The 20,037-nt window shown below is 43.2% G+C and overlaps 1 pseudogene; it reads left to right on the top strand.

Moving 5' to 3' along the window:
- Positions 1 to 2,355: 2,355 nt before the first annotated feature.
- LOC141075001 (cytosol aminopeptidase-like) overlaps positions 2,356 to 20,037 on the top strand; it is a 46,717-nt pseudogene continuing 29,035 nt past the window's right edge.

Here is a 20,037-nt window from a genome sequence, read left to right as displayed (position 1 = left end):
TTTGGATTGTATGAGGCCCACTGATATCTGAGCGCTATGTGACAGGCTCGATGGCACTGCTGTGACAAAAGTGACTAGAGGATAAGGGAGATTTTGAATATCTGCACACACTTTTGGACACTGGACACTTTTGGATTGTGTGAGGCCCACTGATATCTGAGCGCTATGTGACAGGCTCGATGGCACTGCTGTGACAAAAGTGACTAGAGGATAAGGGAGATTTTGAATATCTGCACACACTTTTGGACACTGGACACTTTTGGATTGTGTGAGGCCCACTGATATCTGAGCGCTATGTGACAGGCTCGATGGCACTGCTGTGACAAAAGTGACTAGAGGATAAGGGAGATTTTGAATTTCTGCACACACTTGTGGACAGTGGACACTTTTGGATTGTGTGAGGCCCACTGATATCTGAGCGCTATGTGACAGGCTCGATGGCACAGCTGTGACAAAAGTGACTAGAGGATAAGGGAGATTTTGAATCTCTGCACACACTTTTGGACACTGGACACTTTTGGATTGTGTGAGGCCCAATGAATATCTGAGCGCTATGTGACAGGCTCGATGGCACAGCTGTGACAAAAGTGACTAGAGGATAAGGGAGATTGGATTGCTTTTAAAAAAGCAGTTTGCGGAGCAGTGGGTAAACAGCAATGCAGGAATGTCAGGAAGCCTTAGAAGGCAGCCCAACAACCAACACCACTGATACACCACTATATAGCCTCCCCTTGCACTGCACACACAGTGACTGGTGTGTTGTGCAGGCCAAATTGCTAGCAGCAGAAGCAGTTTTTTTTTCTTCTCAGCAGGACAAAAAAAAAAATTGGGATTGCTTTTAAAAAAGCAGTTTGCGAAGCAGTGGGTAAACAGCAATGCCAGCCTGTCAGGAAACCTTAAAAGGCAGCCCAACAACCAACACCACTGATACACCACTATATAGCCTCCCCTTGCACTGCACACACAGTGACTGGTGTGTTGTGCAGGCCAAATCGCTAGCAGCAGAAGCAGTTTTTTTGTCTTCTTCCCTGCCTAACGCTCTCCCTACAGAATCAGCAGCAACCTCTCCCTATACTAAGATCGGCAGAAGTAAGATGGCGGTCGGTGTGCACGCCCTTTTATACCCCCTGTGACGCCCACCAAAGCAAGCCAATCACTTGCATGCCCTTCTGAAAGATGGTGGTGACCCGTGCCTATGTCATCACGTTACCCACAGTGTCCGTGGATCCTGATTGGCTGAAAAAGAGCGCAAAACAAACTTTTGAAACGCGACTTTGGCGCGTAAGTCGCCGACCTCGTGGCCGACCTCATCCTAGGGTCGGGTTTCGTTTCATGAAACCCGACTTTGCCAAAAGTCGGCGACTTTTGAATTTTTTCGACCCGTTTCGCTCAACTCTAGTCTTTAGTGCCGCAGGTGGTGTACTAACAGACCGTCGCACGCGACTATCCTCCGATAACATTGACCGGCTTACTTTTCTGAAAATGAACAAGGCCTGGATCTCGCCGGAATTTGCCAGTCCTCTTCCAGAATAAATAATTGGTTGGCAACAGTATCCAGGTCTGCTGTTGTGTTCATGTTTCTGCCACCTGAACTGTAATCCCTGGGCTCCAACACCACCAGTTGCTGCTCAGAAGTGCCGTCTGCACAGAGAAAAACACACGCTCCAGTGTTAGTGGGGTTCAGTAACGCCAGCTGCTCCCCTGCTGTGTGTCCGGCAATGTCTCCTGCTCCCTCCACATTCACACTACATCAGATTTTACACTTGCTCCAAGTAGGCCTCAGCCTACTCCATGATTGATCCTGGGCTCCAACACCGCCAGTTGCCAGTTTTTTTGTTTTTTACATATCATGAAATCTAAATTCTGATGGAGCTTTTTAAGGACGTCAAAAACAACAAATTTTTCAAGTGGAACCGCTTCAGGAAAAACTCCTTTTTTGGGGAGGTTTTTATTATCCAGTATAGTGTGTGTATATATATATATATTATAATATGAAATGTTTTTTTTCAGCTGTTTTACTTGATGTGTAAAATTCGGAGTGGATTCCAGAAGATATTCGCCTCAGAGAGGTGACATGTAGCCGAAGAGGAAGAAAATGCTCAAAAACAAGATTTGAACAGCAGGGTGGCTTAACATTGATGGGTAAGCTCTGACCCAGTACAGTGATGGAGAGCGGTCTGCTTTTATTGTTTTTTATTCTTCACATATGAGAAAGGAAACAGACGTGAGACTGAGACCTCAGAACAGTTTGTAGATCTTCTTAGAGCCTTGCAGTATGATGTACCGCCACAAGGTGGCACCCATGAGCTGTGATAGGTTTCTGCTGCCTGTGGCTGACGTCAATGCAGGGAGGCCGGGCGTCGTGGCTCCGTGTGATGACGTCATCATCCTGGGTCTCTGTGCACATGTGCGGGGCACCAGCTGAGCCTCAGTGACAGCTACTGCCACTCCAGAGCGGAGATCATGCTGCAGCCCCTCAGAGCGGCGCTCCACAGCAGTGTGCACAAAAGCTGCTGCAGAGCGTTCTCCGTGTCTGCACGTTCCTACAACTCTGGGCGCAAGGTAAAACCCCGCTATAACGCGAGCCGCCCTCATCTCGCCCCTTGCTATCGGTTCCTTTAACCTGTTCACGTCTGCACACATCTGTGTCATGCCCTGGCTGTATCTGTGCTGTTCCTCTGTGCAGTATACGGTGGAGGATGGCGCTGCGGCTGGCGTATTAGGGCGCTCCGACTGCCGGCAGCTTTTTTTTTTTGCCCTCTTGATCTGACTGATCAAACTCAACCGTGGGTCTGTTATAAAAACACGAAAAACCTCTCGGCTGCCCCCCGACCATAGGTAATAATGGCAACAGAATTTATTTCCCATGGCTCATAAATGGCTGAGAATTGGATCCAATACACTGGTTACATTTTTGGCTCCCCGGATTTGCTGCTAGCGCCATGTTCTGAAGCCGTGTGCATGACCCACCGCACCTTCCACCATTTGTTACCTCTGTGATATAGATGTTTCCTTTCCCTCCCAGAAGCCGTGGTGGTGGGGGAGCATGAAGAAGCCTCGGAGTGGTATGGGGGCCATTATGGCGCCATATTACACATTGCGGAGCTGTACTGCGGCCTCAGCTATTTCCATCTTTCTGCTTTAGGGCCTTGTTCTCGGTGTATATGATAAGAATGAGGATGAAAGTCTCCCCCTGAGCCGGGCCGCAGACAGGTTCGACAATGCTGTTTCAGGAAAACTGCGACTTCAGCTGACAAGGTAGAAATCCAATGTTATCCGTGTATAACGCAGACTGTTCCCACCCCATCGCCCCCATAGTAATCCATGGTCTTCCTTTACAGGTCCGGGCCTGCACTGAAGAAGGGGAAGACGCGAGTGTTTTATGGTTTGCATGAGGCACGTTCTCATTATTACTATGTGATGTGTAATTATCTGGTAATATAGCGGGAAAGATGAATGAGTATTATGAGGGTCCCGCTGTTTTGTGTATAAAGCCTTTATGCAGCCCTATGTGTCGCCATGGCTACACCCTGTCCTATAGTTGTGTATTACCCCTGTCCATCTGCTGCCATTTTTTGTATATAGGTCAGGGGAAGGATGGGGTGTAGACAGCACTTATATGTGGGTTTACATTCTGCCGTATCATTACTATGTCAGGGTTGAGCAGGGTGGATTTGATTTAAATCTAACTGATTTAAATCACGATTTAAATCACTAGTCAGTAAGGCTTGATTTAAATCAGTGATTTAAATCAAAGTTTCTACCTAAACTAGTTCTTGCTACTTTAACATGCAAGTAGATGAAGATTTTTAGAATCACTTTTTATATTACTTTTTTCTCCCCAGTTTAATGGGTTAATCATTCATATTTGGACACCACTGTTCTGTTGTACTTAGGAAGGAGAAAAATAATCCTGACCTTAATAACAATTTAAATAGATTTATTCAACTGAAACAATAACAACATTACAGCATAAGTTATTTGCTTACACAAACATCCATGTTTGTTAACTAATTTGGCTAAACAAAATATATATATATTTTAAGAAACTTAGACTGTCAGCCCAGCTGACACATGAAAAACTTAAATACTACTGTCCCTGCTGTCCTCTGTAGCTCACTTGTCGTCATCTTCATCATCATCTTCTTCTTTGTTCCTATTCATAATCTGGAAAAGAAAAACAAGCTTTCCTGCTTTATTGGGTCCCAACTGATTTCTCAATTTAGAATGAATGAGTCCAAAGGAAGAGAATATTCTTTCAACGCCTGCAGAAGAAGCTACTGCTGTTAAAAGTGAAATCATTACTTGAACAGTCTCTAAATCCAAGCGCTTAAGTGACTTCCACCAGTTTACTGGTGTGACCTTCCTTAAAATATCTTCAGCAAACATATATTTCTTGAATGGTTCCCCCTTAGCTTTGAAGTTTATTATAGTTGGCATTAAAGATGGATGATTGCTGGATACCCATGTCATAGCTAACTCCTCTTCCTCAGCACTTAGGTTTTGACCCTGATATTGGATATTGACAATATTTGCCAAAAAATGAGCTGGAGTCAGTGCTTGTCCCATTCGTTTGTTTACTGCTTGTAATTTAATTCTGTCCATGTGTAGTTCTGTTTTTAAGTGTTCACTCAGTTCCTTCCAAATTTCAACAGCATCCGCAATAAAACAGCTATTTTTCTGTATTTTGTTTAAAGCTTGAGAGATGGGTTTCAGGAAGCTCAGCATATGTTCAACATTTCTCTTAAGCCCAATGTTGAGGATTTTGGCCGTGACAGTGCCATCTATTTTATCTCGATTTTCTTCACAAAGTGTCATCAGAATAGGCCAGTTTTTGATATACTGCTCAAAACAGTCCACCACAGAGTTCCATCTAACATCTTGTGGGAGCGTTAGCTTGGTTCCACCCATCCTTTTCAGAGCTGCTGCAGCAAAATGATTATTACGGAAGTATTTAGCAATTTCAACAACATTAGCCTTTATTTCTGGAACACTTAAGTCTTTGGCTAAGAGGTGCAGCAAATGAGCACTGCAACCATATGTTATTAGCAGCTTTGTATTCCCTCCCTGCTCTTCTAAATCTCTTCTCATCTTGGATACGTTTGCAGCATTGTCAGTGACCAAACTGCGTACTAGACATTTGAATTTTTGTTCACATGTCGTTATAGCTTTTACTGCCACTTCGTGTAAGTATTCTGCTGTGTGTGCATTTCCTGACTTATCAGTTGTTTGTGTAAGGAAGACTTTACCTTCTTCTGTTGTTATACAAGCACATACAATAGGATCATTGTGGACATTACTCCACCCATCAATACTTAGGTTAACAATTTTACCCTCCAGAGCTGTTGCACATTGCTCCATTTCTCTGTCATGCACTTGATCCAGCAGTTTCCCTGCAACATCAGCTCTGCTGGGTGGACTGTATCCTGGTCTCAGTGACTGAACCATATTAATGAAATGTGGGTTCTCAGTCAGACGGAAAGAAGAGTTCGTTGCATAAATAAACTGGGCAATTTTTTCATCAATCAACTCTTTTTCTAATCTGCTAGTTCTTATCACAAACCTATCTATGGTGGTTCCAGGAGGTAAAGGTTTTGTCTTCCTTTTGGGTGATGGTGATATGTGGCTGTGGGTGTCTGATGATGCTGCTGCTAATGAAGCACTATCCTGGATGGATAACTCTGAAACTGTAGAACAGGATGATGGTGATCTTGGAGGTGGATAGTTTCCAGAATCCATGAATTCCCCTAAACAAAAAAAGTCAATGCTGTTATTTTATTGTTTATACAATTTCTGCTTATTGTACACAACACATCACTGCCCCTGCCCCAAAAGGAATATTTGTTTTTCTTCATAACTGTACCAAATGACAGTAACATGCAGTAATAATAAGAAATATAATTTTTCTCACACATGACAGTTCAGTCTTTAGAAATAGGATTCAATAAAAATGTTTACCAACCTGAAGATCCTGTCTGTTCAGAAGTGTTTCTTTGGTCATCTTCATCACCGCACTTCTCATGATGTTGCCTCATTCGCGCCACCAGGCCTTGCATCTCTTTGTTGCATCGTTTGCATTTTGCACGCATGCCTGCCTTACCGATTAAAATATTCCCAAACTGGGTCTCTTTTACGGCCTGCTGCCATTATAAGGAAAGAATGTAATAAACCTCAGATCGTACACACAAACAGTGGCTATGCTGCAGTATTGTGCTCAAAGTTTCACTTTCATTTTCTTGTCTGCTTGCCCTTCCTCCTCCTCACACTTAGATTCACATTCTTCTTGTGTTGTGCAGATCTATTCCACTCCAAACAATCAGAAACATATTGTCTAACTTCTTGGACTTGGCACTGAAGGGGTTGATTCTGTATTCATAGGTTTGTAGAACAATAGGATTAAGGTCTTTTTCTCAACTCTGTTCATGTTGTAACATTTTTGCCGTGAAGAAGAGGCTGGGACCTCTGCGGAGTCAAATTCAGTTTTGAGAACTGCGTAAGTAAAGCGAGCGTCTGTGATAATATAGGAGAGAAACTGCCCACTAATCCTACAGAAACCTCTGGAAGAGCATGGCATTGTGAATGTTACACATATACAGCCTTTATTCTACTGAGTTAAACAATTCAGCTTTATCTCATGATGGAAGAACCTTTGGATGGTAAAATATTTTCCTCAAAAAGCAGTTTATTGAAAAAAATCCGATTTAAATAAAAAAAAAATCCGATTTTTTTTTTTTATTTTTTTTTTAAATAAACATTGATTTTTATCCACCCTGGGGTTGAGTAACTTATCCCAAGCGGTGACATGAGACTGGCTGAGTAGGGCCGAACCAATAGACTAAAACTAATTCTGTTCAGTGTTAATATATTTTTGTTAATTTTATCATTTAATATTGAGCAGAATTAAGTATGTCTGGCTGTTACTGCTATTACATGTTAGGATTGGGATTACTGTAAGGTTTACGCTTATCAGTAACCACTAATCAAAACCATATACATCACTGTTTTCTATTATCATACATATCCGATTCAGCTTTTGTGCCATGATCAATAGCAACCCCCCGACGCTCAGTATGATGTGCCCCTCGCCACCATGCCCAACGCTCAGTATGATGTGCCCCTCGCCACCATGCCCAACGCTCAGTATGATGTGCCCCTCGCCACCATGCCCAACGCTCAGTATGATGTGCCCATCGCCACCATGCCCAACGCTCAGTATGATGTGCCCCTCGCCACCATGCCCAACGCTCAGTATGATGTGCCCCTCGCCACCATGCCCAACACTCAGTATGATGTGCCCCTCGCCACCATGCCCAACGCTCAGTATGATGTGCCCCTCGCCACCATGCCCAACGCTCAGTATGATGTGCCCCTCGCCACCATGCCCAACGCTCAGTATGATGTGCCCCTCGCCACCATGCCCGACGCTCAGTATGATGTGCCCCTCGCCACCATGCCCGACGCTCAGTATGATGTGCCCCTCGCCACCATGCCCGACGCTCAGTATGATGTGCCCCTCACCAACACGCTCAGTATGATGTGCCCCTCACCAACACGCTCAGTATGATGTGCCCCTCACCAACACGCTCAGTATGATGTGCCCCTCACCAACACGCTCAGTATGATGTGCCCCTCGCCACCATGCCCAACACGCTCAGTATGATGTGCCCCTCGCCACCATGCCCCTCTCCAACACGCACAGTATGATGTGCCCCTCACAGCTCTCCCCGACGCAGAGCATATGGGACCCCACAGCCCTTCCCCCCACAAGCAGTTTGATGGCCTCACACAGCATGATGGAGCCCTCCCTCCCACAGCATGGGGGATCCCACAAACCTTTTCAACACACAGCGAGAGGGACCCTAAAGCACTGTCCTCCAAACACCGTGTGATGGCTTCCTCATAGTACAGCATGATGGATCCCCCAACCCTCCCCCACACAAAGTATGATGCCTCCCAGACTTCCCTCACTCACAAGTGAATGACTACTCGCCTCGCCTTGTTTCTCCGATGTGCTTTGCTGTAAGTACTGAGGCTCAGTAACAGACATCTAGTAATGTCATCTTGCCCGCTGCGCTGTCTCATTCTGACTGGTGGAGGAGGGAGCTGACTCTTGCCTGTTCGACCGTTGTGTTCAGCAGTATCTACACTCTGAGGATGCAGATAGTGTTATACTGTACTTGTGATGCTATGCCATACCAGGCCCCTCACCCTGCCACCCCCAACTCCTGGGCGGTACTCCGCTGATTCCATGCCTTTGGCTGTTCCAGTCCACACGAAACCGCCAAAGGGCTGCATGTGACCCACAGGCCGGCCACAGTTTGTCCTAAGTGAACACTATGGCGGTGTCCTGACCACATTTTATCTCGGCATTTGATGGGTCTGACCTATTTCTACGTACAATTGTACCCATGAGCTGTGAACAGAATTTCACCCCGTCATTAACAGGTCTCTTTCAATGGCAGGATTTCCACAGTGTGGTGACGGTGGGGTTGGGGAAGCAGTCGCCAGGTGTCCACCAGCAGGAGCTCTGGAATGAAAGCAAGGAGAACATTAGGGCTGCGGTATCAGGTAACTTAGTGTGACCGGTCGTGGCTGTGGTTACCGCTGACCTTTGTATTTTTGGCAGTGATTCTCTTAATACTTCAGTAGTGAACTAAAAGGAAAATGTACATCAGCTTATTAGTTAAAGGGAATGGCTAGACTTAGTCTTGTCACATTCTTGACACGTTTTTTTTTTTTTTGGAAGTGCATTGAGCAGCAAGGTGGTGTGCTGGTAAAAGGGGGGGGGGGGGAAATCTTTTAAATCTTCTGCCTGAGCGAGTGTGAACGAGCAGAGTGTGACCTGAGCGTATGTGCGAACTGTGGTAAGTGTGTGACTTGAGATTCAGTGAAGAGGTGTTTGGAAAACCTATAACAAATACCTGTGTGAGTTGCTGAATTGTAGGTTGCTGAGTGCTTTCTACCTGTCCCAATTTTTGGGGGGCTTGGGGGCTTGTTTAACCTATTTTTTTTTTTTCTCTCTCTAATCTTTAATCTCTTATTTTACTATCTGTGTTTTTAAGGGTTAACTATATTGAATTTAAATCTTGAGGTGTAACTATATTCACAAGGGGTTAATTAAGAGTGGGAGTTCATACAGTAATTAAGGGTTTATAAGGGGCAGCTGGTTGGGGCTTAACTCCTTTTGGAAGTGCATTGAGCAGCAAGGTGGTGTGCTGGTAAAAGGGGGGAAAAAAAAAAATTCTTTTAAATCTTCTGCCTGAGCGAGTGTGAACGAGCTGAGTGTGACATGAGCATAAGTGCGAACTGTGGTAAGTGTGTGACTTGAGATTCAGTGACTTTGGATTCAGGGAGTTTCCAAGGGAGGTATTACTGAATTGCTGTTATATTTTATTAATACTTTTTATTTATTTTTGCTTATCGTATTGTCTTTTGCAATCCCCATTAGGATGTGCTCCACTATTGCCAATGCCATCCAGTGCACGTCTTGCCGCATGTATGAAATCCTTGAACAGCCGGTCGAGGGTGCATACTGCTGTGCGAGATGTGAGCACGTTGTGCATTTGGAAGCCCAGATTCTGGATCTAAATGTGCAGCTGGCAACACTGAGATCCATAGACAATATGGAAAGGAGTCTTCTGCTCACTGAGCAGACGCTCAATGGGATAGATGAGGGGGGATGCTAGGTTGGAGCTGCAGGACAATGAAGCAGCTAGCTGGGTGACAGTTAGAAGGCAGGGTAGAGGGAAGAGCACCAGGGAGGCTAGTCCTGATCTGGCACACCCCAATAAGTTTGCTAAGTTGGCAGATGAGGGGAGTGTTAGTGCAGGAGTAGCACTGCTGCAGCAAGGCATGTCCTCTGAAAGCCGGAGGAGTGTCTGCTCCAGTAAGGGGGGAAATAGGAGAGCAGGGCAGGCCAGACAGGTTCTGGTAGTGGGAGACTCAATTATTAGGGGAACAGATAGGGCAATCTGTCACAAAGACAGGGATCGTCGAACGGTGTGCTGCCTACCTGGCGCTCGAGTCCGACACATCGCTGATCGGGTTGACAGATTACTGGGAGGGGCTGGTGAGGATCCAGCGGTCATGGTGCACATTGGCACAAATGACAAAGTTAGAGGTAGGTGGAAGGTCCTTAAAGATGATTTCAGGGAATTAGGCTGTAAGCTTAAAGCAAGGACCTCCAAGGTGGTATTTTCGGAAATACTTCCTGTACCACGTGCCACACCAGAGAGGCAACGGGAGATTAGGGAGGTTAATAAGTGGCTCAGGAATTGGTGTAGGAAGGAGGGGTTTGGGTTCCTGCAGAACTGGGCCGACTTCTCCGTTGGCTACAGGTTCTATGCTAGGGACGGGCTGCACCTCAATGGGGAGGGTGCAGCTGTGCTGGGGGAGAAAATGGCTAGAAGGTTGGAGGAGTGTTTAAACTATGGACGGGGGTGGAGGGTATTCCTTTTATAGGAGGGGAAGACAGTGCAGATAGAGACCTGGGCACAAATAATGAAATTGGGGGTGGGGGTGGCATGGGGGGTGGGGTTAGAACAGTTAATAATTTAAGAGAGAATAGAGGTACATAGAGATACATAAAGTGCATGTATACTAATGCCAGAAGCCTCGCCAACAAGATGGAGGAATTGGAGTTAATGTTGTTGGAGCATAATTATGACATGGCTGGATGAGAGCCATGACTGGGCGGTTAATGTACAGGGCTATAGTCTGTTCAGAAATGACCGTACTAATAAACGAGGGGGAGGCGTGTGTTTATATGTAAAATCATCCTTAAAACCCATCCTGCGTGATAATATATATGAATCTAATGAAAATGTAGAGTCCCTGTGGGTAGAGATAAGGGGAGGGGGGAAAAATAATAAATTACTGATAGGGGTTTGTTATAAGTCTCCAAAAATAATGGAAGCAACAGAGAATATCCTCATAAAGCAAATAGATGAAGCTGCGACTCAAGGAGAAGTCATTATTATGGGGGACTTCAACTACCCTGAAATACATTGGGGAACCGAAACCTGCAGTTCCAGCAAAGGGAATAGGTGTCTGATAACTATGAGAGACAATTACCTTTCACAACTGGTTCAGGACCCAACAAGAGGGGGGGCACTGCTAGACCTAATATTAACCAACAGGCCAGACCGCATATCAAATGTAAGGGTTGGGGGTCACTTGGGTAATAGTGATCACAAATTAATAAGTTTTCATGTATCCTTTAATAAGATGTGTAGTAGAGGGGTTACAAGGACACTAAACTTCAGGAAGGCAAATTTCCAACGGATGAGAGATGATCTTGGTGCAATTAACTGGGACGATATCCTGAGACATAAAAATACACCAAGAAAATGGGAGACGTTTATTAGCATCCTGAATAGGACCTGTGCACAATATATACCGTATGGGAATAAATATGCGAGAAATAGGAGGAAACCGCTATGGCTAAATAGAGCTGTAAGGGGCGCAATAAGAGATAAAAATAAAGCATTTAAAGAATTAAAGCAAATAGGTAGTGATAAGGCATTAAATAAATACAGAAGATTAAAAAAATTCTGTAAAAAGCAAATCAAAACAGCAAAGATTGAGACAGAGAGACTCATTGCCAGAGAAAGTATAAATAATCCCAAAATATTCTTTAACTACATAAATAGTAAGAAGCTAAAAAATGATAGTGTTGGTCCCCTTAAAAATAGTCTGGGTGAAATGGTGGATGAGGATGAGGAAAAAGCCAATATGCTAAATAACTTTTTTTCGACAGTGTTTACACAAGAAAATCCCATGACGGATAACATGATCAGGGATAAAAATTCTCCATTAAATGTCACCTGCTTAACCCAGCAGGAAGTACGGCGGCGTCTAAAAATCACTAAAATTGACAAATCCCCGGGCCCGGATGGGATACACCCCCGAGTACTGCAGGAATTAAGCACAGTCATAGACAGACCATTATTTTTAATCTTTAAAGATTCCATAATAACAGGGTCTGTACCACAGGACTGGCTTATAGCAAATGTGGTGCCAATATTCAAAAAGGGGACAAAAACTGAACTTGGAGATTATAGGCCAGTAAGTTTAACCTCAACTGTGGGTAAAATCCTGGAGGGTTTTCTAAGAGATACTATACTGGAGTATCTGGAGAAGAATAAACTTATGACCCAATATCAACATGGGTTTACAAGGGACCGTTCCTGTCAGACTAATCTGATAAGCTTTTATGAAGAGGTAAGTTCCGGACTGGACCAAGGGAATGCAGTGGACGTGGTGTACATGGACTTTTCAAAAGCTTTTGATACGGTGCCACACAAAAGGTTGATACATAAAATGAGAACAATGGGGATAGGGGAAAATATGTGTAGGTGGGTTAAGAGCTGGCTCAGGGATAGGAAACAAAGGGTGGTTATTAATGGAGCACACTCGGACTGGGTCACGGTTAGCAGTGGGGTACCACAGGGGTCAGTTTTGGGCCCGCTTCTTTTTAACATATTTATTAATGACCTTGTAAGGGGCATAGAGAGTAGAATTTCAATATTTGCAGATGACACTAAACTCTGCAGGGTAATCAATACAGAGGAGGACAATTTTATATTACAGGAGGATTTATGTAAACTAGAAGCTTGGGCTGATAAATGGCAAATGAGCTTTAATGGGGATAAATGTAAGGTCATGCACTTGGGTAGAACGAACAAGATGTATAATTATGTGCTTAATTGTAAAACACTGGGTAAAACAGTCACTGAAAAAGACCTAGGTGTATGGGTGGACGACAAACTCACATTTAGTGGCCAGTGTCAGGCAGCTGCTGCAAAGGCAAATAAAATAATGGGATGCATTAAAAGAGGCATAGATGCTCATGAGGAGAACATAATTGTACCTCTATATAAGTCACTAGTGCGACCACACTTAGAATACTGTGTACAATTCTGGTCTCCGGTGTATAAGAAAGACATAGCTGAACTGGAGCGGGTGCAGAGAAGAGCGACCAAGGTTATTAGGGAACTGGGGGGTCTGCAATACCAAGACAGGTTATTACACTTGGGGTTATTTAGTTTGGAGAATCGAAGGCTTAGGGGTGATCTTATTACAATGTATAAATATATGCGGGGACAATACTAAGACCTTTCTAATGATCTTTTTACTCTTAGACCTGTGACGGGGACAAGGGGGCATCCTCTACGTCTGGAGGAAAGAAGGTTTAAGCATACTCACAGACGCGGATTCTTTACTGTACGAGCAGTGAGACTGTGGAACTCTCTGCCATATGATGTTGTAATGAGTGATTCCCTACTAAAATTTAAGAGGGGACTGGATGCCTTTCTTGAAAAGTATAATATTACAGGGTATATACACTAGTTTCCTTAGTGTTGCGTTGATCCAGGGAGCTAGTCTGATTGCCGTATGTGGAGTCGGGAAGGAATTTTTTTCCCCAATATGAAGCTCACTGTTTGCCACATGGGGTTTTTTTGCCTTCCTCTGGATCAACATGTTAGGGCAAGTTAGGATAGGATATGGGTTGAACTAGATGGACTTAAAGTCTCCCTTCAACCTTAATTACTATGTTACATCTGACACCCAGCAAATATTCTGCTTGGTCCTCCTTTTCTAATTAAGGGCTATTCACCTTTTGGGAACTTTTTTTTCCCCTCTCACGTGAAAATATCTGGGGCTAAAAAATCATTTTGAAATAGGTTTCATTAAAAGTTTTTCACCCTTTGACTTCTGAAGCCTCGGAGTTGCACGGCCTATTGCTTGCAGCCGGATGAGTTAACTGAGAATCTATCAGTGAGCTTGGTCTGAATGAATTCTTTGAAAATTCTTGGAGAACAGGAGAAGTCCCAGAAGACTGGAGAAGAGCAAATGTTGTTCCTATCTTCAAAAAGGGGAAGAAGGTGGACCCAGGCAACTATAGGCCGGTGAGTCTGACTTCTATACCAGGAAAGATCTTTGAACAAATTATTAAACAACATGTATGTCAATACCTGGATAAGAATGAAGTGATTAAACAGAGTCAGCATGGGTTTGTAACTAATAAGTCATGTCAGACTAACTTAATTTCCTTCTATGATGGAATCACTGATTGGGTGGATCAAGGAAATACTGTAGATATAGTATATCTTGACTTCAGCAAAGCATTTGACAAAGTATCTCATACAATCCTTATTGAAAAAATGACTAAGTATGGAATGGACAAGGCAACTGTTAGGTGGATTCATAACTGGCTTAGTGATCGGACCCAAAGAGTGGTCGTAAATGGCTGCACATCCAGTTGGAAGAATGTCTCAAGTGGGGTACCACAGGGCTCTGTCCTGGGTCCTGTATTGTTCAACATCTTTATCAACGATTTAGATGAAGGAATTGAGGGTAAACTGATTAAATTTGCTGATGACACAAAGCTAGGAGGGATAGGTAATACTAGAGAAGAGAGAGAGGATTCAAAAAGATATAAATAAACTGGAGCAGTGGGCAGCAACTAACAGAATGGTTTTTAACAGGGAAAAATGCAAAGTACTACATCTGGGCAATAAAAATGAAAAAAGCATATACAGAATGGGAGGAATAGGGCTAAGCAACAGCACATGTGAAAAAGACTTGGGTATACTAATGATCACAGACTGAATATGAGTCAACAGTGTGATGCAGCAGCAAAAAAGGCAAATGCAATTCTAGGATGTATTAACAGAAGCATACAGTCTAGATCACGTGAAGTCATTATTGCCCTCTACTCCTCTTTGGTCAGACCTCATCTGGAATATTGTGTCCAGTTTTGGGCACCACATTTTAAAAAAGACATCAACAAACTGGAGCAAGTTCAGAAAAGAGCAACCAGAATGGTGACCGGTCTGCAAACCCTGTCTTATGAGGAAAGGTTGCAGGATTTGGGAATGTTTAGTTTGCAAAAGAGAAGACGGAGAGGAGACTTAATAGCTGTCTACAAATATCTCAAGGGCTGTCACATTGTAGAAGGATCAACTTTATCCTCATTTGCACAAGGAAAGACTAGAAGCAATGGGATGAAACTGAATGGGAGGAGACACAGATTAGATATTAGAAAAAACTTTTTGACAGAGTGATCAATGAGTGGAACAGGCTGCCACGAGAAGTGCTGAGTTCTCCTTCAATGGAAGTCTTCAAACAGAGGCTGGACAGACATCTGACTGGGATGATTTAGCGAATCCTGCTTTGAGCAGGGGGTTGGACCAGATGGCCCAGGAGGTCCCTTCCAACGCTACGAATCTATGATTCTATGAATTCGTAACTTTTCTGAGTTTCACTCATCTGATCTATAACCACAGACCACATCGAAATGTGAGAAAACCTAAGAGCCTGGAAAAGCTAAACTGTGCACAATGTTTAATTAAAAAAACGCAATGTAAAAAATTATATTTTCTGCTCCAAATACATGTTTCTAAGCAAAAAAAAAAAAATCCTATATCTGTTGCCGGTGTAAGCAGCCAGAATTGACTATTGTTGATGCTGTAAATGGACCCATTTCTCATCCTGCTGCTTTATTTTTCTGTGTTATTGTGATTAATTATGGCAAATAACTACAAATGTGAATAAAACCCCATTACACATTACTCTAAGGCTAATTTCACATTAGGCTACTTTCACACATCAGGTTTTCGGCGTCAGGCGCGATCCGGCGTTGTGCCGGAGCGCCGGATCCGGCAAATATTTCATAAAACCGGATGTGACGGATCCGTTTTTCTGCCGGATCCGTCTTGTTCTTGACAGACAAAACCGGATCCGTCTCATCCGGTTCATCCGTTTTTCGACGGATTACGCCGGATCCGGTTTTTAAAAACACCCCTTGTGGCCTTCCGAACGGGATTGGCTACTGGAAAACTATATATAGCGTGTTCCTACAGCCCTTCTTTGACAGGTTGTAGAGGAGAAAGTGCAGGTTGGAGAGAAAAGCAAGTTACTGGCGAAGATGGATGTTGTCATTGGAAATATTTTGAAGAATTTGGCGGATTTTATAGCGGAGGCGAATCGTTTGAGGGTGATTGTTCTGGAGAAGGAGAGAGCGAGACAGCAGCGCATCAGGCATCGTAGACGACGTTTGTGGATCCACCCCATCACAGCCAAGAGAATGACGCGTGGGGTCTATTCTACACTATGCATGGACCTTCGACGAAACCCGGATAAATTTTTTGGATATGTTCGGATGAAAATGGAGAATTTTGATTACTTGGTGGAGCGCATTGCACACCTCATAAGAAAAGCAGACACCTATTGCCGCTTCTCTGTTTCACCCGCAGAGCGTCTGATGGTGACTTTAAGGTAAGCCACATTTATTGGATGTGATCGCATCAGAGCACACTTTCACTGCAAACTTGTTGGTGGTAGTTTGTATCTCCAAGTGTTATAGCTGAGTTTTGGTATGTAATGCTGTGATTTAAAACTAATTGATTGTTTTTTAATTCTCCACAGATTTCTTGCAACTGGAGAATCCCTTTCGTCACTGCATTTCCAGTACAGACTCGGGATTTCCACCATATCTGGAATAGTGAAGTACACATGCCGTGCACTCTGGGACTCCTTAGCTGAAGAGTTTTTACCAGAGCCAACAACAGAGAGGTGGATTGAAATTTCAGAAAAGTTTCAACAGATATGTCAGTTTCCCAACTGCTTGGGCGCTGTGGACGGGAAACATATCCGCATTGTAAAGCCAGCCGGATCGGGATCGGAATATTTCAATTACAAGAAATATTTTTCAATTGTCCTCATGGCCATCGCTGACGCGGAATACAAATTTATTGCTGTTGATATTGGGGCCTATGGCCGCTCCAATGACTCTCAAGTTTTCAAACTGTCTGCCATGGGGCATAAACTGTATGGAAACACCTTCCAGTTCCCACCCCCTAGACCGCTGCCGCAAACATCTGGTCCACCTATGCCATTTGTCTGTGTAAGGGATGAAGCCTTCCAGCTGTAAGAACACCTTTTGAAACCGTACGGTAGCAGAGGATTGTCAAGAACAAAACGCATTTTTAATTACCGCCTCACAAGAGCAAGAAGAATGGTTGAATGTACCTTTGGTATTCTGACAGCCAAATGGCGGGTCCTATTGACTGCGATCAACCTCAAGACAGAAACTGTGGACGAGGTGATCAAAGCGTGCGTGGTACTCCACAATTTTGTTATCTGCAAGGAACCCATTTCCATTGAGGACACCTCTGAAGAAACCACCTTGCAAGATTACCATGACATTACCACTAGAAGTTCTGTGACGGTTTCAGTAATGAGGGACAATTTTGCACTATACTTTATGTCCCCTCAAGGCTGAGTACACTGGCAGGATGACAGAGTGTGAAAGATTTGTGCCCTTAACCAAAATTGTGTACCTTCTGTACCAACAGTATATACCTTTGCCAACCAAAGTTGGCTATCTTGTCATGGTCTTACTATTTTTAGCTTTAGGCCACAGGTGTGTACCTGGTTGTGTTTTATGCAAAGTATTTCACCTTTTAACAAAAGTTGTGTACATTGTTAGGAAATCACCAACAATAAACACAACTTTTCATAGAATCATAGAATCATAGAATCGTAGAGTTGGAAGGGACCTCCTGGGCCATCTGGTCCAACCCCCTGCTCAAAGCAGGATTCGCTAAATCATCCCAGTCAGATGTCTGTCCAGCCTCTGTTTGAAGACTTCCATTGAAGGAGAACTCACAACTTCTCGTGGCAGCCTGTTCCACTCATTGATCACTCTAACTGTCAAAAAGTTTTTTCTAATATCTAATCTGTGTCTCCTCCCATTCAGTTTCATCCCATTGCTTCTAGTCTTTCCTTGTGCAAATGAGAATAAAGTTGATCCTTCTACAATGTGACAGCCCTTTAGATATTTGTAGACAGCTATTAAGTCTCCTCTCAGGCTTCTCTTTTGCAAACTAAACATTCCCAAATCCTGCAACCTTTCCTCATAACACAGGGTTTGCAGACCGGTCACCATTCTGGTCGCTCTTTTCTGAACTTGCTCCAGTTTGTTGATGTCTTTTTTAAAATGTGGTGCCCAAAACTGGACACAATATTCCAGATGAGGTCTGACCAAAGAGGAGTAGAGGGAAATAATGACTTCACGTGATCTAGACTGTATGCTTCTGTTAATACATCCTAGAATTGCATTTGCCTTTTTTGCTGCTGCATCACACTGTTGACTCATATTCAGTCTGTGATCTATTAGTATACCCAAGTCTTTTTCACATGTGCTGTCACTTAGCCCTATTCCTCCCATTCTATATATGCTTTTTTCATTTTTATTGCCCAGATGTAGTACTTTGCATTTCTCCCTGTTAAAAACCATTCTGTTAGTTGCTGCCCACTTCTCCAGTTTATTTAAATCTTTTTGAATCCTCTCTCTCTCTTCTCTAGTATTAGCTATCCCTCCTAGCTTTGTGTCATCAGCAAATTTAATCAGTTTACCCTCAATTCCTTCATCTAAATCGTTGATAAAGATGTTGAACAATACAGGACCCAGGACAGAGCCCTGTGGTACCCCACTTGAGACATTCTTCCAACTGGATGTGCAGCCATTTACGACCACTCTTTGGGTCCGATCACTAAGCCAGTTATGAATCCACCTAACAGTTGCCTTGTCCATTCCATACTTAGTCATTTTTTCAATAAGGATTGTATGAGAGACTTTGTCAAATGCTTTGCTGAAGTCAAGATATACTATATCTACAGCATTTCCTTGATCCACCCAATCAGTGATACCATCATAGAAGGAAATTAAGTTAGTCTGACATGACTTATTAGTTACAAACCCATGCTGACTCTGTTTAATCACTTCATTCTTATCCAGGTATTGACATACATGTTGTTTAATAATTTGTTCAAAGATCTTTCCTGGTATAGAAGTCAGACTCACCGGCCTATAGTTGCCTGGGTTCACCTTCTTCCCCTTTTTGAAGATAGGAACAACATTTGCTCTTCTCCAGTCTTCTGGCACTTCTCCTTTTCTCCAAGAATTTTCAAAGATTATGGAGAGGAGTTCAAAAATTTCTTCTGCTATCTCCTTCAGTACTCTGGGGTGTAATTCATCTGGACCTGGAGACTTGAATTCATTTAGGTTAGCTAAGTGTTTCCTCACTATCATTCTGTTTATAGATATCCTGGATTCTTCTATTCCCTTAATAGGACAGTGAATAACAGTTGGTGTTACATTTCCTTTCTGAGAGAAAACAGATGCAAAATAGGAATTTAAAAGTTCAGCCTTCTCAACATCCTGTCTTACCATTTCATCATTTTCATCCTGTAAAAATCCTATAGCATCTTTGACTTTTCTTTTACTTTTGACATATCCCCAAAATCCTTTATTATTGCTTTTGACATCTCTTGCAAGCCTCAATTCATTGTCAGCTTTAAATAATCTGATTTGTGCCCTGCAGGTTCTGCAGACAGCATTATATTCTTCTTTAGATATGCCTCCCTCTTTCCATTTTATAAACATTTTTTTCTTCCTTTTTAGCATGTGCTCAAGTTCTGTGTTCATCCATCCTGGTTTCCTTAAATGCTTCCTATTTTTCCCTCTTTTCGGAATTGTTAACAACTGTGCTTTGAGAATTTCATTTTTCAAGATTTCCCATCCTTCCTGGACATTTTTGTCTTTAAGGATATCCAGCCATTGGATCCCTCCAATTATCTTTCTGAATCCCTTAAAATCTGCCTTTCTGAAATCTAACCTTGACGTCTGAGTCTTCACAGGTCTTCCTCCTCTAGTTATCCAAAATTCTAAAATAGCATGGTCGCTACCTCCTAGGGTTCCAGCCACTTTTACCTCCTCAACCATTTCCTCCCTGTTTATAAGGATTAGATCCAAGGTAGCAGTTCCCCTTGTTTTCTCCCCTACCTTTTGGAAGATAAAGTTGTCAGCAAGAGAGGATAAGAATTTCCTTGACCTGTTAGTTTTGCCTGAGAGAGATTCCCAACAAATGTCTGGATAGTTGAAATCTCCCATGACAACTATGTCATATTTTTTGGAGAACTTGGCCATTTGATGCATAAAGAGTTCATCCATATCTTCAGCTTGCACAG

Source organism: Dendrobates tinctorius, unplaced genomic scaffold (assembly GCF_039654945.1).
Source record: "Dendrobates tinctorius isolate UK_male_01 unplaced genomic scaffold, ASM3965494v1 ptg000347l, whole genome shotgun sequence".
NCBI classification, from domain to species: domain Eukaryota; kingdom Metazoa; phylum Chordata; class Amphibia; order Anura; family Dendrobatidae; genus Dendrobates; species Dendrobates tinctorius.
The sequence above is the reverse complement of the archived record's forward strand: the minus strand, read 5'-3'. Positions and strand labels throughout refer to the sequence as shown.